This window comes from Haemorhous mexicanus, chromosome 13 (assembly GCF_027477595.1).
Source record: "Haemorhous mexicanus isolate bHaeMex1 chromosome 13, bHaeMex1.pri, whole genome shotgun sequence".
Lineage (NCBI taxonomy): Eukaryota > Metazoa > Chordata > Aves > Passeriformes > Fringillidae > Haemorhous > Haemorhous mexicanus.
In genome coordinates, this window is record NC_082353.1 from 5,000,714 (window position 1) to 5,013,677 (window position 12,964).

Sequence of the window (12,964 nt, forward strand, 5' to 3'; positions counted from 1 at the left end):
CCAGGCTCCTGTAATTAATGGTGGTTACTGTGGTGATCCACATTGGTGACCACATTAATTTCAGAAAACTGGGATGAAGACTACTGCATTCCACCTCCAGTCCTGTTATTCCACCTGTAGTCCTGTTATTTATTTGAAACACTTCCATGCTCTTTTGTTTTTGATAGGTTGCTTAATGTGTCATGTTGGACCAAGGTCATTTTATAGTTCTCTTTAGCAGTGTCAGAGGGAGCATGTCTGCCTAGGTTAGATTTCTGGAGGTGGGGAAGAAAGATCTCTGTGAAAAGAGAGGTAGAGGGAAGTTTGGGGAATTGTTTTTTTGCCTTAGATTCTACTTTTCTCAGGAATAGGTTGTCTGTTTGCTTGGCTGTTGGATGGAGAGAGGCATCACAAATGGTTTGCTGGGAATCCTGCTCTGGATGTGGCCACTCACTTCTTCTGGGGACCATTCATGGAATGGTTTGGGTTTGAAGGGATCATCCCATTCCACCCCCTGCCATGAGCAGCAACACCTTCCTCTATTCCAGGCTGCTCCAAGCCCTGTCTAACCTGGCCTGGAACACTTCCAGGAATGGGGCTTGGAGCTTCTCTGTGCAACCTATGCCAGGGCCTCTCCACCATCACAGGGAAGAATTCCTTCCTTATTTTTAATATTCTTTTCCTTTAAAAAGCAGCTTTGTAGTTCCTCTCCTTGGTTCCCTTTCCTCTAGCTGAGGTTGCTCAAAGCCCCAGTGTCTGGCAAGTTGTGTTTGCTGGGATGAGGTGGAGGGCAGGGATGCACTCCAGCCTTTTGTTTTCCTTTCGCAAGATCCGCAGCTGTTTTTGAGGGGAAAAAAGTCCTGAATCATATCTGGTTTTTTGTTTGTTTTTTTTTTTTTTTTTTCCTGTTGGAACAGAAGTTTGCATTCCTTCACTCCAGCAGCTGGATGGCTGCTGTTGTGCTGTGTCTGCTTCCAGGCCTCTTGGAAAAAGTGGGGGTAATCCAGAATTTGTTCTGCTCTGCCAGCACTGGTCCTAAACAGTCACAAATCAGGCAGCCTGAAAGATAAAGTGGCTATATTTCTGCTTTTCCTTCTCTTTCTAGAATTTCCCAAGAAAGGGATCTTCAGAGCAGAGCTTTGGGCTGCCTTACTCTGCAAAATGTTTGCAGATTTGACCTTTTAAGTTGTGGTTGAAATAAACTGAATAAACTCTGGAAGTTTAGATGCCAAACTTTTGGGGATTTTTTTTTTCTTCTTTTCCTTTGCTCTTCTTCTCTCCTCCAGACACCTTGTGCATTCCCTTTGCATATTTAAGATCAGATTGTGTTCAGCTCAGGTTTGTCCTTCAGAGGCAGCGACACAGCTCTTTGTGCTGTGACTTCTGATTTAGAAAATGGAGCAACCAACAGCTCACTTGGACCCATTGATTTCTTTCTCTGCCTGAAAAGTGTCTCTGGCAGGACAAGTGCATGGAACCTCCTGTTCCTGGGAATGCCTTTGTGGTCATGCTCACACAGCAGGAGCGGAAGTGGAGCAAAATTAAGAATTTTTTTTTTTTTTCTGCAGCTTCTCTGTTTTCCTAATTTACCTTTCATGAACAGCTTCAGGCTATTGTTTGGGATTTTTTTTTTTTTTTTTTTTTTTTGCATGAGATTCCTGAGTCTTGTCCAAATTGGACTTTTGGGGATGGCTGTCAAGACAAGCTGTTACTGCCCTTTGAACAGGGTGACATCATTCACTAGTTGCACATGGTTTGAGGTGTGTACTGAGACCAGGCGTGTCCTTTTAAAGTGTATTTGATGTAAATCCTATGGATTTTCTTTTTCTTCTGCTGGGATTTAAAAGGAAAATTTTGTTGTAGTGGTGCTCCTTGGAATGGTTGCAATATGCTTCTTTTGGTGATAAATGATATTTTAAAATATTTGCATATTTATATATTTTTTCATAAATTATATTCCTTAAATACCATATTAATTTTTCTAATAACAAGATTCCAATTTTTAAAAAATCAGGTGATTATATTTTTCCTGCTTTTCCCCATTTCCTTATAAAACACATTTTGCCCTGTAAAAACTTGCTTCTTTAGCAGAGCTGAGCTTACTAAAATTTTGCACTCTGGCTCTTTAGTTTCAAGACCAAGCTTCTCAAAATCCATAATTTTGTGTAGTTAATTGAGGGAGAGTTCCACATGTGAAGTTCCATTCTGTTTCTGATTGACTCCATGCAATACTTGAGGTGGAGATGACTTCTGCTCATCTTCATCCTCCATCAGGAGCCCATAGTGCCACAGCTCAAGAAGACATTGAGGGGCTGGAGCACCAGGAGCAGCTGAGAGAGCTGGGGAGGCTCAGCCTGGAGAAAAGGAGGCTCAGGGGGGACCTTCTGGCTCTCCCCAGCTCCCTGACAGGAGGGGACAGCCAGATGGAGGACAGGCTCTGCTCCCAGGGAACAAGGGAGAGGACAAGAGGAAATGGCCTCAAGATGTGCCAGGGGAGGTTTAGGTTGGAAAAATTTCTTCACACTGGAAAAGATGTGGCTGCTCCATCCCTGGAAGCATTCAAGGTTAGGTTGAAGAGGCTGAACAAGCAGGTCTAGTGGAAGGTGTTCCTGCCCAGGGCAGGGGGTTGGATTAGATGACCTTTGAAGTTCCCTTCCAGTCCAAATCATGCCGTGATTCAATTTGTGCTCTGCCTGGAGAGCTGTGCTTTATCCCTGCAGGGATATTTTATCCCTGATCTAGGGAACTTGTTGATGTGAACTTGGAACAGTGTTTTAAAACCCTGTATTCTCTTTAATTATATTAGCTAGAAACATCCAGATGAACTTTATGTTGGAATCCCAGCTTGTTTTTATGGACTGTAACCCTTAGAGGTGGGATGTGGATGGGATCATCACCTTGTACTGGTACATGGTACAGCCTGTGAGCATCCTCCTCCATCCTCCTAGACCATGCTTCAGCTTTCTGGGCAGCTCTGAATGCGAGTTAATTTATTACATCGTCTAATTTATTTTCAATTCTGCATAAAACTGCAAAAGTTGGAAAATCCTCCCTGGCTCAGGTATGCCCAAAGGTGCTCAGACAGGTATTGGATGAACCTTGGTCTCAAGGAGTCTGCACCAGATTGTTTTACCGTCGGTCCCTTTCTCAGCATCTCATTTGTCACAGGAGTACAGCCATGGCAGCTACACACAGCAGATGTGTTGTCTGAGCAGCTGTTTATTTGCCTTTTCAGACATCCCAGTGGGGATCTCTCAGTTGCTTTAAAAAAAAAAAAAAAGCCAAGAGCTGTATTCCTGGGAGAGGCCTCGGAGCACAGGCAGTGGCCAAGGGGAGCTGCTGCTGCCCTTCACAGCTGATATGCATCTGCGGCATCTCTGCCAGAAAAAAAAGGGAATTGACTGCTTGAATTGCTTTGGAAAGAATTGCAGAGAGCTTTCTGTAGACATGGCCCTGCTATTTGCATTGCCAGTGGTGGTGGTTTGCACAGGAACCTTAAGAACAGCAGCTGGAGTTGCTTTTTAGTTTCTGGAGCAGTGTTGTGCAATGTGTGTGTTTTGCTTTTGTGGGGAAGTCAGAGTTGCCACCTGAAAGCCTGGGAAGCTGAAAGCCTTTATTTTTTCTTATTTACTTAATCCTGATTGTAGGGTTGTTAGAGGGAAATGCAGACAGCATCCAGAAGATGTTGGATGTTATTTTCCAGCATTTTGTGCTAATATTCAGGGTCCTCCCAGCTGAATTGAGCCCTGTCAGCTGGAGGTGCAGCCCTGTGAGTTGTGAGCAGAACGAGTCCACACTGCTGGAATTGCAGTGGATGCTGCTGAATGCTTCCAGAACCAAACAAAGAGCCATTGAGTCGAGTTAGAAAAATCAATTAACTGGAATGATCAGGCGTGTCCTGGACTTCCAGCAGGTTCTGGTAGCACAGGACAGCACGGAGGGGCCAGAGCTCCCTGTGCATGCAGCCTCTGCTGCTTCTCCTGTGGGTGCCAGACCTGCAGTTATCCTAGGTGGGAGCCAGCTCCACTGGCACATCCCAGACTCTGAACTCCTGTACTGTGGAATGAGGATGAGGGGATACTCAATTCATATAGGAATTAGGGCACTGTTATTTGCCTGTGAGAAATGACATTTGCAAATGGACCATATTCATATTTTTACCTGGAACAATGCTAATGGGATGTAAGCTTTGACTCTATTCCCTTTTTTTTTCTCTATTTCTGCTTGAAACAGTATTAATGGGAAATAAAATTTTAGTATATTTACATTTTTGCCCTCCATTTGGAACAGTATTAATGGGAGGTAACCAAATTCCATTAAAATGGATTTAACAAAAGAAAATAGATTCTCTGATTCAGTTCACAATGTTCTGTTTCCAGTACACTCTTTTTTAAGTAATTTTCTCATATTGTGTGGCTCTAAAAGTTTTATATCAAAAAAAATTATTTATATGAAGGGGAGAGGGAATATTTTTTCTTCTGCTCATTATTCACTTTTAATAATTCTTAACCTATGATATGTGCAATTATCACTGCTCTGCCATCTGAGTTTGGGGTAGGTGTGAACACAGCAGCCAGGATTTTTTCCCCTCTGCATTCTTGCCTCCCCAGTGCCTGAAAAGGTTAGAGAGAGAGCAGCACACGGCGATTATCCAGCTGATGCCTAATGTGGGAAGAATTTGTGCAGGCCTGACACAAAGGATTCCCACAGCAAGGCTCAGGCACCAACTGCTTTTCACCAGCGCTTGCAAAATGCTGGGATTCTTCAGCTGGGGAGGTTTTACAGTTTCAGGCTCTGTATCAAATAGCATCTTGTTCATCCCTATTTCTGACACTGAATTATTCAATATTTTCACTGTAGAGTCTTCCTGCCATATCCAGATGGGCTGTATCAGTGCCTGGGTCTAATATTGGTTATTGTTTTTCATTACATGCTATCTTCAGCAAATATTTCATTACTCCAAAGTCCAGATTATTGCAATTGAATGACAAAAAATGATGTTTCTTCCCTGAGATGACAGTGGGGAGATGGATTTCCTATTAAAGGAGGTTTATATGAAGCTGCTTTTTCTCCACCCTTAAGAATTAGGAGGTATTTTGTTTCCAGGAGGGAAATGCCAAATAAATCCTGCCCTTGTTGGGTGGAGTGCTCACCTTGCAAGACATCCTGACTTTATGGACCTCTAGATAGCCAGACTTTATGGATCACTAAGTATCAGGATTTCTGGCTATCCAGATTCCATAAATATTTATGTATCTATACAAAATAACCCTGAATCTGACCCTGGCAGGGACCACATGTTTGTGTAAACTGAGATGATGCTCAGTAATATATGATATTAGAGAACAATTTACTTTCTAATACTATTTTTAAAATATCTTTCTCTGACTTACTCCACCAGTGTTTCTGTTATTTGGGTTTGTATTCAGCTTTTCTGGTAAAACTTGAATATCAAGGTGCACATTTAACAAAACACGAAGGAAGGGCACATTTTCTGACACCTTACTTTTTCCTTTTTCTCTCTATTTAACAACTGCTGTAGTTATAATGTAGCACTTTGATAAATAGTGTTTTCAATCAAAGATCATGTTGCTGCTGTTCAGCAAGGCTTCTGTGAAAACTTAACTGAGACAAGGACTTTTTATCCTTAATGTGCATAGTTAATACAGCACCATGTTTTTCTAGTCATGGAGTGAGGAGTTAATGCCTTAGTAGGGATTTTGTTTCTTCCCCCTCCCCCTTCTCCCTGTCAAAATACAGATTTTTTTTTTTGTTTTCAGGAGCACTTACTGAGAGACCCTTTTGACTTCTCTGGTGGCTGGGCTGGGTGCTGGGTGGATGCCAGGTGGGTGCTGTGCTGCAGCCCTTGGTGGGGAACAGAAGAGCCTGGGAACAAGGAGCCTTTGTAGGACAGGGACTACACCCAGCTTTGGTGGTAATTTGACAAATTTGGGCTTTTTAACGGTTTCTGCCGTCCCTGTGGCTTTTCTGGGCCCAGAATGAGAGTGTTGTCACTTAAACACCTCTGGGAGAGCATTTGGGTTTGCTGCCCCAGGAGCAAATCCCTCTCCTGACAGCTCAATGACAGTGTCCTACTGAGCTCAGAAATTGTATCCCAAGGGAGCAGATGTGATTTTCTGGCTCTGTCCTCCATGTCTTCAAGGGAGAGAGGCTCCCCCTTGTAATTTATAGGGCATGAATTGCTACTTGTAACAATTAATTGTTATTGCCCCTAATTTTGTAGGGTGGGGGACAGAGAAAGTGTGGTTAGTTATGGCAGGGACCACAGTGGTCACCTGGTGCCACCTCCCTGCTCAGGCAGGGCTGTTCCAGAGCACAGGGCACAGGATTGTGTCCAGACAGCTCTGGAATATCTCCAGTGACTCCACAGCCTCTATGGACAATCTGTCCAGTGCTCAGTCACTGCACAGTGAAAAAGTTCTTCCTCATGTTCAGATGGAACTGTCTGGGCTCAGTCCCTGCCTGTGGCTCTGGTGCCATTGCTGGGCCCTGCTCTGCCCCTCCCTGCACCCAGGGATACCCAGGGCTGAGGGCCCCTCTCCAGGCTGAACAGCCCCAGCCCCCTGAGCCTCTCGTCAGCAGGGAGGTGCTCCAGGCCCTTCCTCATCCCTGCAGCCTCTGGAGCTCTGCTCCACTCTCCTCAACTCCCTGACAGGAGGGTGCAGCCTGGTGGGGGTTGGGCCGTGCTCCAAGGAAAGGAAGGACAGGACAAGAGGACTTTCTTTGTCTTAAGCTGCCTCAAGGGAGGTTCAGATTGGACATCAGGAAGAGTTTTTTCACAGAAGGTGTGATTAGGCATTGGAATGGGCTGCCCAGGAAGGAGGTGTCCCCATCCCTGAAGGCCTTGAAGGAATGACTGGACATGCACTCAGTGCTCTGGTCTGGCTGATGAGGTGGTGATTGGTCACAGGTTGGATTCGATGATCTCAGAGGTCTTTTCCAATCTCAATGATTCCAGGATTCTGTGATAACTACAGCTGTTCAGCGATGCAATGTGTACATCTTCTTTCCCTGTATGATTCCTAGGGGAATAGACTTGATGATAATTCCAGCAACTGAGGGACTGAGACAACTTCATACTTGGGTTGATTCATGCACTGAGGTGTCATAAAAAAAAGCAAACACGATATTTTGGTCCATCTATGCAGAGGTGTGACAGCTGCACCAAGAATACTGACATATCAGGACTAGGAGACCTCCAGTTGAGCTGGTGTTCATGCTTGTGATTGTTACTTTCCAAGGCAGTGCATTCACTGAGCAGTGTGATGATGGTCATCATTTAGGATCGTGTCACTGAAAATGCCTCAACCCAGGAATTGCTGGGATGGGCATTGTTGTCCACCTCTTCTACAGCAGGTGGATTGCATTTTTGTTCTTTCAACATCTTGAGGATATAAAGGAGTTTAACCAAGTGCCTCCTGATTTGCCCCAATGGCTTTGCCAAATCCAAGAAGACTCAGTTAAAAGCAGTCAGGCACTTCAGGGAGGCAGAGGCAGGGAGCTGCTCCCATTTGTTTGCTGTTTAAGGTTAAATATTATGTAGAGGTTAAGTTAAAGCTCGGTGGAGGCTGGTGGAACAATCCTGTCCCAATCCCACGTTGCACAAGCCTCACAGGAGCTCATGGCAGCAATTCAGGGTAGGCAAATAAAATCATTGTTTGCTGTGTTTGCAGAAGGGATCTTCCTTAATGGCAGCAGCAGATTGCAGCTCCCTTCTATTCCCTTAATTAAGATGGATGAGGAATCAACGTTGTGCCAGACAGTTGAGCCTTTGGCTTTGTCACTGTGATTGGGGATTTGGACTTCTCTGGGCAGAGGCTGCAACAGGGAAGATGAAAGGGCAAGCAGAATCTGAAGAGTTTCAAACAGTGCAGACCTTTAGTAGATGATTTATTTTTAACATATAAAGTATAAAAAACAAATTATGTCCACTTTGCATCAGCAAGTTAACAGAGCTCTCTCTCCCTGGGTAGTTGGTGTCCCACCATCGCTCCCTGCTCCCGTGAAGCTGAAGGGAAGCACCTCCTGTTTAGGAGTGAAGAGCCATGGAGAGTGAGGTCTTCCTCCTGTCCAACAAGGATCCCTGTGCTGCCACAGATGAAGGCTTCACCTCATCCTCATCCCAGCCCTGGGAGGACATGAGGCAGGGCAGGATGAGACTTGCCTGCCAGTCCTACCACTTTCAGGCAGTTGTAGCTCAGGGATCTCCTACATTGGCACAGTCTTCATCTAATAAGTCTGAATAGGTATTTTAGGGTCAGCTTCACTATCAATGGCTATAAGGAAAGCCTGAGTAGAGGAAAAGATGTTACAATATTGATTAAGAATCAAAATAATTGAAAATTTAGTACAGCACAAGACAAATCAGGATTGTTGGCTGTTATGAAAAACATTATTTATAGTTATAGAACATATATATGTATATATATTAAAAAAGGAAAAAAGGAAAAGTTGAGCAATTTCTACCCATAATGTAATTTTTTAAAATATAATTTTTTTTTTGTCAATGTTGTCTAGATCCACACTATTCTCATTTGAAAGGAGGAAATAAGAACAAAAGAACGTGATTCCTGTGCACTGACTTGGTGGTAGACACCAAAGATTTACTGATTGTCCCAAAACGGGCAGATTGACTTAAGGTTTTTAATTGGGAGAAAAATCTTAGCCAAGGATCTCAGTGAAGGATAACAAAGGAGAATGAAAGCAGCTGGGTAAAAATGCTCACATCCAACATAAGGATAAAATGTTTATACTTCATTTGCCTTATCATTGAGGAAATCAAAAAGGTTTTTTTGAGAAACAGCAGGTTTGGGGAGCAAAGTTTTGGTTTGGTTGGTTGGGAGCTGTCTCCCAAATATTTTTTGCTTGAGTGCTTTCCAAAGCAGAGCAGATCCAGACTTCAGTTAAGCATCTGATGTGCTTGGAGAAGAAATAGAAAAGAAATAAATGAAGAAACAAAAGAAAAAGAGACAAAGCAGATTTCATAACACAAAATCCTTTTTTGAAGAAATTTTTCAGGATTCCAAATATTCTACATACAGGCTGGTAGATGTAAGGAGTAGTCCTGAGTCTCTCCTGTGGGAAATTGTGGGGTTCAGTTGGGGTTTTCTTCTTACATGTACAAATTGAATTATCCTTTAATTAAGGAGGTTTGGAAAATTAGTCCTGAGGAGCAGAAAATGCACTTTTCTTTTTGTTGTTCAGCAAATACAGGGAGAATGGTTTCCATCTGATGGAGATGGGGAAGATTTGGTGTTGTCTCCTTAAAACAACCTTCTCTACAAGGCTCATATCCACTTCTTCATTGAAAGAGAACTTTGCAAACTTTGGAAATACACTTTTCTGGTTTAGTTTAAGGCTCTGAAAAATGTGGAGTTGGAGACATCAGAGTTTGTCTTTATCTCCAAGGCTACAGCCGTGGAGCTGGCGATGCTCGGAGGAATGTGTTTGAATTATTAGGCTGAACTCTGCATTTCTGGGCCAGAGTGTTCCTGGTATTTGGAGGCCTCTGGGATAGAGGTAACCTTGCCAGCAGGTCATAAATTTGAGCCAGGTTTTTTTTTACCTTAGTCAGGAAATTCACGCTGGAGCTTTCCTTAAGCCAGGATTCGCAGTGATCTAATCCCAGCCCGCTGCCAAGCCCGACCTGGGAGTTGTTTTCTGGCGTTCATCACCGTCTCTTTGTTTTGTCCGTCGCGTCCCGGATCGCTCGATTTCCCCTGATCCCTGCTTTTCACCAGAGCTGTGAATCAGGAGTGGATGAATGCACACAATCAGCCTGCAAAACCTCACTGCTCGTTGTGGGGGATGGCCAGCACCAGGATGTGCTGTCCATGGAAAATTATGAGCAATTTGTTTTAGTTTCTCCAAAACAGCGCTAGAGGAAAACCTGCCATGGGATTTTGGAAGTTTTGGGACACTTCATACAGAGCAGGTAGAAATCTGCATTGCAGGTGTCATATCAAAATCAAATAAATAACAACAACAACTTGTATAATAATATAAGTTAATATCTCCTATAGTAATAATAATACATTAGTATCTCCTGTAATACTGACATATATTTTACATGCATGCACACATAAATCTGCAGTGCAGGTGTCACATACATATCCAAAATAATATATATATTATAATAGCTGCCCTAATAATAAATGTAATAATAATGGTGTAATTACATATATATACACACACACCCCCCAGTCTGCATTGCAGGTGTCAAAGAAGTTCAAAATGACATCTGTAATGATATTTGTTATATTAATATATGTAATGTAATAATATATATGCACAAAGAAAAATCTGCATTGCAGGTGACTCAAAGTAGTCCAAATTTATATATATATATATATATATAATGTCCTGTAATAATCTATGTAATAGCAATATATCTACATACATATATACAAAACCATCTGTGTTGTTGGTGTCCTAGGTGTTCATAATTACTACTACTAATAATAATAATACCAACAGCAATAATAATATAACATCTCAGGTGTCATATAGAATCCCCAAACAATTACTCAGGTAAAACCCCGTTGCATTCCCTGGGTCATGGCTTAATGTGAATGTAAAAAGCTTTATTTGAACTTAATTCTCAAGCTATGACAGAAGTAAACCCTTTATGCTATGGAAAAGCACAGCTGTGGTGGATAATTAAAATATTTTGGAGAGTATTTAGCAATGGAAATTTGTCCAATATGGTAATTATTGCATCTGTCAGTGAAATGTGAGGTATGTTTGTTGCATGTTTGGTATGAGTGGAGATGCTGCTCCAGTACATGGCTACATCCCTGTGATGTGAAATTCATAGGAATTAAGCCAGTTTTAAAGGAATTTCAGTGGATTCCTTGGAATAGCAGCTGCTCCACACTGGGATGCTGATGATGTGTAATTCCCACCAGTGCTGTCAGTGTTGCTGGGCAGTGATTTTTGTGCTGCAAATCCAGCACCAGGTTTATTTTCCCCTTTTTTTTCTGCTTTCTTTCATGCAAATTGAAGCACACAAAGACCTGCTCCCACGTCCTGTCCAGATTGCCACTAGATCTTTGCTTTAAATCAGAATATTCTATTGCTGGACATGTTAGATTAAAATTAAAATTTTAAAAAATAATATTGTGGAAAGAGAATTCTAAGTTCTTTCTGGCTAGGGGAATATGTCTAAAAATTCAGCACAGGGTCACCCCTGCCATTTCCATTGCTGGTGCATATAGCCAGTCAGTCTGAATGCACCCATTATGCAGTAATGCTCCCCACTTTTGCATCATGTAGCTGCTAAAAATGATAAATAACCCAACTCCTGCTTCTCCACCTTGGGCTGCAAATCAGGGGAATGGGGGTGCACCTTCAATTTTGCACAGTGAAACTTCCTAAATTGCCTGCTGTCCATGCACACAAACTCCTTGCCTTCTTGAATGTTCTCAGTGTAACAAGTGGGCATCCAAGAGCTGTTAAACCTGGATTAATCCCGGGCTTGGGCTGCTCCAGGAGGGATTACAAAGCATAATATTGGCATTAAGGCTGTCCAAAGTGCTTACACAGCACAAAGAAACTCTGCCGGCGCCTTTCGGCTCGCGTGCGGCCCTGGGCTGCGAGGGACGACCCGGGGCTTTCTAGAGTTACATCACAATTATAATATTTGTAATCACAGAGATGCAATAGAAATAACCTCATGGCAGAAGGGAAATATGTGGGTAATGAATGGGTGCGACCTGCCTGTTGCAGTCCTGGGTTTTCATGCTGGATTGTGCAGCCCTTCCCGCTTTGCAACATCTGGTTTTCATCTGCTGCAGGAAAGCCAAATAATTTCAGTGAAACTGGAAGAAAACATAATGCTTTTTTGAAAAAAAAAAGACAACTATTGATGTTAGCCTGGTTTTCAGCTGGCGTTAATTAGATTTATCAGCAGGGTTTATCGACAGAGTGGGCGCTCACTTGGATGCTTGAGGTAAGGCATCATCCAATGGACAGCGCGATTAGCGAGGGCCAAGCGCCACGTTTTTCCTTGGAAGAGCTTGAAATGATAAAAAACATGAGTTCAGATTACTCTGATTTCCCGTGCATCCCCCAGGTGATGAGTCAGGAGGGAGCTGGGGCACAGAGTGGATTTTTACTGATGGGAGTGGCCTTGCTTAAATGGTACTGGCTGTGGTTGCTCTGGGGTTAAGGATATGGCAATTCCTGCTTTGTGTTAGCCTACAACAAAAATGCATTCCCTATTGTCAAATATTTTACAATTCCCTAATTGTCAAATATTAGATATAGTGAAAGAAAATAAATATACAATACGTGTTCAAGATATATTAATAAAATCCAACATATGAGATATAAAAATATAAAATAGATATAGTATATGCATGAGTTAAAGAAATATGAAATAAAAATGCATTATTTTCTTTCTGTTTGTCTCTCTGAATCAGATCAGGTTGTCACTGCGGTCCATTTTCAAGTTTAGAGCAGCGTGGGTCAGCATCTGATTAATCCCCATCACATTAGAGCCCCCCTAGATGAAGTTTTTTAACTGCACTTTATTGATCTCTGAACTTTTAAAGACATCCATGAGCTATCAGCAAATGGAGTGTTTGTCCTGCTCTGTGCAGATTGACCCCGTTGGGCAGGGGGTACTTGAGGAATAGGCAGGCTTTTTGTTCCATCTATGCTGCAGCACTCTTGTGGGTTGTTAGATTGTCTCCCCTCAGTGGGCTTTTGATGCTGGGAAAGCTTCATTAAGATAGAATTATGAGTAAGTGAAATATTTCTGGTTTTCCATGTTAATTGTGTTTGTTTGGCAAGAGAACTGGAGCTGGGAGAAGCTTTTTGAATAAGCAGGACGTCTCACCCTCCTGGCTTAAGGCATGAGGATCTGTGAGAGCAACTACTGAAGGAGCCATAAGTCTATATTTTGATTTAATGGTTGTACTTTTTAAATTGCTTCATGGTTATCATATCATAAGATCTTAAC

At 42.5% G+C, this 12,964-nt stretch overlaps 1 protein-coding gene across 10 annotated transcripts in view; it reads left to right on the top strand.

The window, feature by feature from the left end:
* MYO9A (myosin IXA) overlaps nt 1–12,964 on the top strand; it is a 175,545-nt gene that overhangs the window by 33,101 nt on the left and 129,480 nt on the right. The gene's annotated exons all lie outside the window — the stretch shown is intronic.